A 7,692-nucleotide genomic window follows, 5' to 3' on the forward strand; every position below is an offset into this window, starting at 1 on the left:
ATATCGCCTTGTATTATATTTGAAGAGATTAAATAATGAAGAATCTGCATAAATGTATGTATGTTTCTCGCATTGTGATAAATCAACGGTACCTAGTGGCATCGAATTTTGAATATTGAACTTTTCCACCCGAATATGGGCATCTGGAAGCTCAAATTTGGTATTTAGAATTTATTTTATTATCGATTTCGTATTTTGTAAAACTTTAACGAATTTTTCATTAACAAACTCCAGAATTTCAAAGCCAGCAATGGCAACGTTGGTACAGAAAAAACATTTTTATCTCCAACACGCGAGACTCTGTATCCTAAATTCTAAAGATATGCGCATTTTAAAATTATTTTGCGGTACTGTTCTTGAAATGAATTTTATGGTTTAAGTGCAAAGAACAGGATATTTATTAAATAAAGGTAATACACTAAATATTAAAAACACCTCTTTGGGCTTAATTTAAAATCAGAAACCTTTCAGATATTTTTTTTCTGGTGTTGTGAAGAGTGTAAACTACTATGTCTGTAAGAGGTGATTAGCATTTTTACCATGTTTGAGCTAGCCGTCCGACGTCGTACGGGCAGACACTTCCCGTCTCGTGTATGAACCTTTGTGTTTAGAGGCAAAATGAATTTTGCGAAATCTTGGAGCGAATTTAAAGAAATACTTCGAAGACACGAAGTAGAAACTGTAACAAAATATGTTTACTACTATGGAAAGATAAAGAGAGTAAGTAATTTTTGAAGATGTAATGAGTAAATAAAAATCCTCTAGAATGTAAATGCTTTCTTTGGTTGTTTAGTTGATATTTGGCCATTTTGTTCCAAAGAACTTATCAGCACTAATTTGTATTAATTTTATTGCGTAAGATCTAGTTGATGTTGCGAGATTTGGACCAAGTTGAAAAAAGGGTTTATAGACGTTCATATTCATTAATTTTGTTGCATAACGTGTAATAGCGTTATGTTTGATTTTTATTTGGTTTCATTGTCAGGTATTGCATGTTTTTTTTTTTTTTTTTAATAGCTGATGCTTCACGAAACATTCCGTACTATATTAAACATTAAACAAGATATACCGTGTTAGATTTGAAAATTTTTATTGTTGTTTCTTGAGAAACTCGACAATTGTCTCGATGACTACTATATTTTTCATCCTATTTTAGTGTATGAATGCAGTCTGTTGATTTGAAATATAATCATTTAATAGTCTATAAAGAAAATCCATTCTTTAGTTTTATCATTAACAACATGTTTCAAAATAACCTTATAATAAACACTACCAATTCAAAAAATATTCTGTTTTATTTTCAGGTAATAGTTCACCATAAAATTATAATGCATTGGGAAGCACATCCGCAGAGAACCCGGTAAATGTACACATCGCCAACTTTGGCGATAATAGTTCAAACCTGGTAACCCAGCAGATTTATCCTATTCGCTTGTCTTGCGTTCATTTTGTTGAATTATCACTGTCGTTGTTCGTATATTAAAGAACCTTGTTTGTTCGCTTTAACAACGAATAGATAGAAATATTTTTGTAGGTAGATGACGGTTCTCGGTTCGGGATGAAAGGAGGTGTGAATGCTAATTTGTTACACGGCTGTTCCAAAGCCGCCTGCAATTATCTTCAGGGGGCTTTGGCTGTTCACGTTGTGTTCTTAGTTATTAACAGCTCTAAGAACCATGAGGTTTCCAACCTCTAAAATAATTTGTTTCCGTAGGCCGCAAAAATGGACATGTGCATTTTAAATAATTAAGTAATGCTTTTATTTTTATTATTGGTATTGTCATCTAAAATTATGAGAAGAAATCAATTTATATGGCGTAAAATTTTAACAAGATAATGTATTGTTAATGCTTTTCTAACAATAACCTTTCAGAGAATGGCAGGTGTGACATAAATAGATGATTAACTTGAAATAAAAAATATTATTGATTATCTAAGATGACAGAATAGTTTGATGCATCACCATGGTCATCAAAATTAGCAAACCGCTGCTGGTGTAAGGAATATATTGTTTTCTATGTTAACTGGAATTTAAGACAAATTTTTTTCATTTAACGAGGTAATTTCAGTACATTAATACTAATTTATATTTTTTAATGAATTTTTATTTCCGTTATAAATGTTTATATATTGTCTTATGCTTAATATATTCTTTTCTGTGCTAACTTGATCGTATATCACGTTAAACCGGTTAGTTTTACATCTACATGCTTATTATCTGTAAATTTTTACTACCATATGCTTAATATATTGTTTTGTCTGCTAACTTGAATTTACATGCACTAAAAATCATGTTTACGGCTCGGCTCATCGTCGATGAACCGCGAGCTTGGCGAGTAAAAATGCAACGGCGCCAACGGGTTCTCTGCGGATGAAAACCCATGCATTGAAATATCAGGAAGTTATAATAATAAAGATATTGAATTTTAGAAAACAGGAAAGTTTTCTGAAATGTATATATATTTCTTTAGTCAATGAATGCTACTTATCTTGTGTGTAAAATCACATTACTGTCTATTTTGACTCTTAGCACCAATGGACTAGCAGATAAGATAGCTGAATACTGGATGTTTGATCAAGGTACAAATACTGTTGAATGGATTAGCTGCATGGGAATTTTCCTGTTCTCCTTATATATAAGTGAATACAAGACAGTTTCCCATTAGACCTTCTCAAAGGCATCCCTTTTGCGTAAGGCAGCTAGCTCATTCTATACTTTACCTAGCATATATAATTTTAATATGAGACAAAATGACATAATTTTTTTACATAATAGTTTAATGCTTTTAATATATCTCTATGTTTGCAGTAGGTGCTGCTTAATGTGATTACATTTGCCCATTTTTGATAATATAAGATGATGAGAAAAGTATCCTTTAAAATAGGAATTGAATTAACTATAAATATAACTAGTCACTTTTTTAACATTTTAATTAGGAAAAATAAAAGTTTGTTTATCAATTGTTTACAGTCTTCATTGCAAAAGTTCATTTGAGTAGTCCATAATGTTTCTGAAATTTATTGGACCAATTCTATACCTATAATCTTAATACTTGGAGGGCATCCTTGTTTAAAGAGATTTTGCCAGTGTAAAATCTGAAATTGGGCAAAAACGCAAGTGTATTTTGGCAAAGATGTTTTCAGGAATTTTTACCTCCCTTTTGAAGAAGAGGGAACTGTGCTGAAGCCCTTCCAAATCAATAGCTATTGAAAATTCGTATGAAATTAAGTTTTTTTTTATTTTATTGTTTTGCGCTTTTTTCTAAATGCTTGATTAAAATCATTTTCGTTCTTCAGTTTAAGAAATTTATTGTATAATATTTTGATTATATTAACCAAATTGAGCAAATAAAATTACAGCAAATGATGCATTTTTTATGTTTCCATATATGAAAGAGCAGAACTTAGAAATTCAATAGCAATATACACGACATCAGCTGCAATACATTAAGCAGTGTCTACAGTATGTAGTATATATAGAGACAGTTAAATGTATAATATGTTTATAGAGATCTGTAATTTCTTTCTTTTAAAAATCAAAGTATAATATTAAATGTATAATATGTTTATAGAGATCTGTAATTTCTTTCTTTTAAAAATCAAAGCTTATCAGATTGTGATCTAAATCAAAATTTTCTTTCCAGTTGAACTAACTCCAGATTTACGATTAAACTGGTTAGATGATATTCCCTATTTCCACTTTGGGCGAAAAACCTATGTTTGCCATCAAGGAAAAGATCTGAATAAACGTCAAAAGGAAAATTATGCTAAAGAAAAAAATGAAAAGGTAAAATAACATTGTTATATTTAAAAATTTATACAAAAATATCACCTCTTGGATTATATATATATATGTGTGTGTGTGTGTGTGTGTGTTTTTTTTCTTTTAGTGTCAAACTGATCATGCTTTTGGTAAAGCATATTCCAAGAACCAGACAACTAAAAAAGTTAATTGTCCAGCTATAAAAACAAAAGGTATTTTTAGAGTCACAATGTAAAAAAGAGAAATGATTTTTTGTGTCTCTTTATTCAACATATTTTTCTAAATAGTTTTTTTTTTTTTTTTTTTTTTTGGCCAAAAGAGGGTTTTTAACAGTAATATTTTCCTAAATAAATAATTCAGTAATTGACATGCAAATAAAATGATGTTTCCAGGCCACAAATAAAGGCTTTTTATGCTAATTATATTCTAACCAATTTGCTACAAATAGAAATAAGTTGTTCAAAGTGAAGTTTTATTGGTTACGTTTCTTTGAAGAAGTAATTTGATCTATTGTTATAAAAATGGAAGATCCTTTTTACAGCTTTTTTTAAAGGAAAGAAATGACTCCTCTCTCTCTTTTTTTTTTTTTTTTTTTTTGAATAATTTGCTATGAACAGAAAGTTTTTAAAATTGAACCTTTATCAATAATTAGTTTTAGATGACTGTGCTGGAATTTCTAAATTTTACTGTGATAAATATGTTTAAATTACAGGTAGTGCCAACCCGAAAAAGAAAGATTATGATATCTCGGAAAATTAAGGAAAAACTAGCCAATAAAGATAGTATTGCTGGTGAAGAAGTTTTCATGTTTAATTTACCTAATAGCCAAGATCATCAAAATCATCTAATGGGTAACATGGCTGCAGTAATAGAACCTATAGATGCTAGAGTGCGGCATTTCATAGCTTCTAAAGTTCAGAATGGAAAATGCAATGCCACTGTAATTGCAGAGCTATTAGAAGTATACATTTCAACTGAATTGGGAGAAACTGATAAAACGCGCAGACGATTTTATCCAGAAATGGAGGCAATTAGGAAAATAATAAGCAAAATCCGATATTAGAACTAGTAAAATTGACCAGGAAAATACAGAAATGTTAATAAATAGCTGGGATACTTCCAAGTGTTCTGTTTTTTTTTAGACCATGTACTGAAAATACATATGATGGTACTGAGCCAAATGACTTTACAGATTCAAAACTAAATCTGCTATTTGTATATCAAAGTGAAGAAATGAAAAATTTATATGTCTTATATGGTTTTAATCTTGTTCTTCTCGACATGACCTATCGAACCTGTAAGTATGCTCTCCCACTTTATTTTTTAGTTGTCAAAACAAATGTGAACTATCAAATAGTGAGCATAATAATTACACAAAATGAAACAGCCAAAGCATTAGAAGAAGCTCTTATAATTATTAAAAATTGGTCGCCTCTCGTTAGACCAAAATATGGGATGGTTGATTTTGCAATGGAAGAAATTACAAGTTTGGAAAATGTCTTTACAGGAATTAAGGTTTTTATATGTAGTTTCCATCGAGAGCAGGCATGGTCAAGATGGGCTTCTAAGAAAAAGAATGCAATGTAAATTACGTGCCATAGCAAATGCTCCAACTCAAGATGAAATGGTTGCAGCAATAGAGGTATTAAAATCATGAACCGATATGAAGCTGTGAAAGATTATTTTGAATTAACATGGTTCAAGGAAATTGAGAGATGGGCTTTGGCTTACAAACCAAATGACTTATTCATAAACTCGAACAATGGTGTTGAACGCTTAAATGAGGAATTAAAATATAGATATCTTCAGGGATATAAAAACTGTATGCTGTCTGAAATAATTAAGATCTTGGTTGAGAAATTTCTGCCAGAAAAATATAGAATTTACGTCAGAAAAAATCTGAGTATGCTTTCGCAGGCCAGATTATACAATGAACATGTACCAAATTATTTAATCAATAAGCCAAAATGGTTAATTGATCACATAAAAACAAAATTAAGAGCTGCTGAAGTTTATGTGGGTAGTATAAAAAAAAATTTCACATGGCTTCTTTAAAGTTTCTTCTGAAACTAAGCATGATGCAGTTTATTCTGTCACGTTTGATGAACAGAAACAACTGTGTCAATGCACATGCTTAGATTTCAGAAGAAACCGACTGCTGTGCAAGCATATTGTGTTTGCTGGCATGAAGTTTCCAGCCTGGAGTTTGAAATGTACTGCAGAATGGCTATTTTCAACACCTATTTTCAAAGTTGATGAAGATTTAGTCTCAAGAAGTATTTCAGGCACCAGAAAACGAAAATATTCATCAACTGAAACTGCTTCAGGTGGAACATCAGATAATTTACCCACCATATCTGAAGAAGCAACGTTGAGTAAAAAAAGAAATTTGATCAATGAGTGCGATGCAAATTACAGATCAATTCAGTCACTCCTTTGGAATTTAGATAGCGAAAATTTACACAATGTAGCCAACTCTTTGAAGGAGATTTTCGAGTCTGCTTCAAAAACAGTTATGTGAGATGAAAATACTGGTCTACCGCTTCAAATTGAAAAAAAAAAAAATTAAACTAAAAAAAGTAAAAGAATTGTCAAGAAGTATGGTCAACTAAATCTCCATCGCCGTAGAAATACCAGAGTTGGAATAAAGGTGGATATACATAAAGAAACCATTTCAGTAGATGGCCAGTAATTAAAATTAGTATAAAACCTAAAGCAGGCTACAAAGAGCCTTTGGCAAAGGTGACACCCCCACCTATGAGTGGATAATAGAGTAATCTCGGGGACCTGCATGCCATGGATACACTAATACTTATTTTCAAATAAAATAATAAATTTCGTACTTTTAGGATAATCTTAAATACTGAATATTATCATACTTGAAATACTTTAGTATGTGCATTTATTTTTGAATTCTTCAGAATTTATAGTGAAAAAACTGCTACAACTATATACGAGGGCCATCCAGGAAGTAGATTACGTTTCCGTCTGTGTCCGCTAGGGGCGGGGCTAGCGCGGCCATCTTGGGGTCAGAGCGTTGCGCAGCTCAGTCTGCATCTAGCCGTGCTAGTGAGAGGTTCGTGCTGTGCTCCGTTCAGATACTGTGACGGTTTGAAATGTCTGCGTTAATTGAAAATCCCGCGAGCTGCGAGGTGCGCTCAGTAATAAGGTTTCTGACTGCAAAAAACTGTAAACCGATAGAAATCTATCGGCAGCTTCGTGAAGTGTATGGGGACAACATTATCACTGAAGGTGGAGTGCGTCAGTGGGTCATAAGATTTCAAAATGGCTGAACCAATGTTCACGACGAAGATCGAAGTGGGAGACCCAGCATAGTGACCGCCGAACTTCTCGAAAAAGTCGATGCTAAAGTCCGTGAAAATCGAAATTTCACAATAACGGAACTTTCTTTGAGTTTTCCACAAATTTCGCGAAGTTTGTTGCACGAAATCATCAGCGAAAAGCTTGGTTACCACAAGTTTTGTGCAAGATGGAAGGCAAGAAGAGGTAACGAAGTAGTTGAAGGCGCAGGTGGCCGAATTTTTCGACGAAGGAATTTCCAAGCTCGTACATCGCTACGATAAATGCCTTAATTTGTATGGTGACTATGTAGAAAAGTAGTATTTGAGTGTGGCTTTCATCTGTATATAATAAAATTTGTTTCCTATACTTTGTTTATGTTTTTATTCCAAAACGTAATCTACTTTCTGGATAGCCCTCGTACTATCAAATACCAGATTTCAGACAATTAAAATTGACGATAATTCAAAGTATAACATATAAGTTTTGTACAATTCAATAAACATAATACATGTTATTATTTAGTAATATTTATTTCCTGAACAACTTTACAAACACTTATTTGAGAGTCATATAACTTATTTCTATTCAATAATGCTGCAGCTGCATTGATTGTCACGATCAAGACA

General features: G+C 31.9%; 1 long non-coding RNA gene across 2 annotated transcripts; it reads left to right on the forward strand.

Moving 5' to 3' along the window:
• Positions 1–2,488: 2,488 nt before the first annotated feature.
• On the forward strand, positions 2,489–6,549 carry LOC118203103 (uncharacterized). 2 transcript variants are annotated; one of them, XR_015040377.1, is made up of 3 exons: positions 2,489–2,691; positions 3,645–3,787; positions 4,476–6,549. It is a non-coding gene; the product is annotated as an uncharacterized LOC118203103 (long non-coding RNA). The 2 variants fall into 2 exon arrangements; XR_015040376.1 differs by lacking the exon at positions 4,476–6,549 and adding an exon at positions 3,891–4,286 and having other exon boundaries at positions 2,490–2,691.
• Positions 6,550–7,692: the final 1,143 nt, after the last annotated feature.

The sequence above is a fragment of the Stegodyphus dumicola genome, chromosome 3 (assembly GCF_044657685.1).
Source record: "Stegodyphus dumicola isolate Sdum_Otavi_A_Nest chromosome 3, ASM4465768v1".
Lineage (NCBI taxonomy): Eukaryota > Metazoa > Arthropoda > Arachnida > Araneae > Eresidae > Stegodyphus > Stegodyphus dumicola.